This window comes from Octopus bimaculoides, chromosome 25 (genome assembly GCF_001194135.2).
Source record: "Octopus bimaculoides isolate UCB-OBI-ISO-001 chromosome 25, ASM119413v2, whole genome shotgun sequence".
Classification (NCBI taxonomy): Eukaryota; Metazoa; Mollusca; class Cephalopoda; order Octopoda; family Octopodidae; genus Octopus; species Octopus bimaculoides.
The window spans coordinates 4726212-4728125 of NC_069005.1; positions in this window are offsets into that span (position 1 = coordinate 4726212).

Genomic DNA, 1914 nt, shown 5'->3' on the forward strand with positions numbered 1-1914 from the left:
AAAGGCGACTCGAGTTTCAGGGTTATTTTCCTTCGTCATGGCCGGTATGACAGACTTTAACATGCATGTATGTATATATATATACCATAGACATAAGCACTTTAAACATTACCCATGTACTATATTTACATAACCATAGACTATATCATCATTTATATTGTCAACACTGTCTTCTCCATCATAATGTTCATCTCCATCCTCATCACCATCATCAGCAATACCAGAAGGAGCAACAGTTATATAATATGGTCGTGATCTCCATTATCGATCACATATCGATACCCGCTACTGCATTGCAGTAAGCTATTTGGATGTTTGATGTTTTTTTTTACTTAAAGATTTCATTTGTTTTTCACCGTTTAATAATGCTTCACTTAATTTTTGGTTTATGTCGCATAGTTTAACTCTCTCGAGAAATATTCACTTACGTATATACTCACTTACACGCAGACACATACAGATACATGCGCCGCAGCTACAAGCACATATACTAGTAACAGTGCAGTTCATTTTTTTTTTCATTGTTATACATTACAAAGACACAGGAAGATATGTATGTAATTATGTATACATGCACATGTATATATATATATATACATATATATGCGCGTGTGTGTATATATATATATATAAACACAGAAACATTCATACACACATATATACCTATATATATGTGTGTGTGTGTGTTTGTGTGTATGCATATACACATATATACATATATAATTCAGAACGTCAAGACGGATGAAATGCCACTAAGCATTTTGCCCGGCATGTTAACGATTTTGCCAGCTCGCTGCCTTATTTTAGTATCTAATACTAGTTTCAAGTTTTGTCACAATGCCAGCAATTTTGAGGAGGGTATAAATCGATTACATGGATACCAGTATTCAACTGGTGCTGATTGAAATCGTCCTCGAAAACATAAGAAGGTAAAATAAACATCAGCAGAATTTAAACAGAGAATGTAAAGACGGACGTAATACCGCTAGGTATTTTGTCCGGCATGCTAGAGATTGTACTAGCTCACTGACTCACAAATATTTTTTTTATATTGACTGACAAATATTTTTATCGACAACCGAGAAATTACAATGCAAAGATGGCCTTGGTGAGATTTAAACACAGAAATTCAAAGGCGAGAGGCAATTCATTGTATTTAAGTAACAATTAAATATGACATCTTGAAGGATTAAATAGCAGGATTGCTCAAGAAAGAATCACAAAATAGAAAAGAACGAATTGCGATAATTAGCCACGTTCCTACTCCTTTAACATTTCAGATGATATCATAATTACCAAAGCCTTCGCCCTCTGCATTCAGGCAATTTCTCGGCTCAATTTAATAAAATTAACGTTTATGCACAATTTATTGTCCATTGTTAGTGTTAGAATTAACAGCTGCTATATTTTGCATTGGAATTTCTTCATGATCCCACAAGCTGTGTACACGTGGTCTTCAAATATTATAGGGGAGACAATCCCTTCTAGATTAAGTTGAGTTGAGTTGACTTTGAGAGAGCTTCGGGATGGGGAGAAAAATTAAATAAATTACCGTAAAACTTAAATTAGAACGCGCGTTATAAAACCACGAAATTTATTACGCAATATTTAATCGCCTGAATTGTAAACAGGCACATTTTTGCCATTATTTGAAATCATTGGAGATTACAAGATATCATTTCGAAATGACACTGACAGTTGAGCAACATGCGTCTTGCATTCGGGTCTAACTACTAATTTATGTACAAATGAAACTACAAAAGCGATGCGGGGGCACCCACATTTGCATCCGAACCGCTAGCTAACGTGGACGTAAACACACCAATGTCGGCTGTCAAGCGATTGTGGGTGGAAAGACATAGCCACACAAACACACACATATATATGTGTATATATATATATATATATATATAT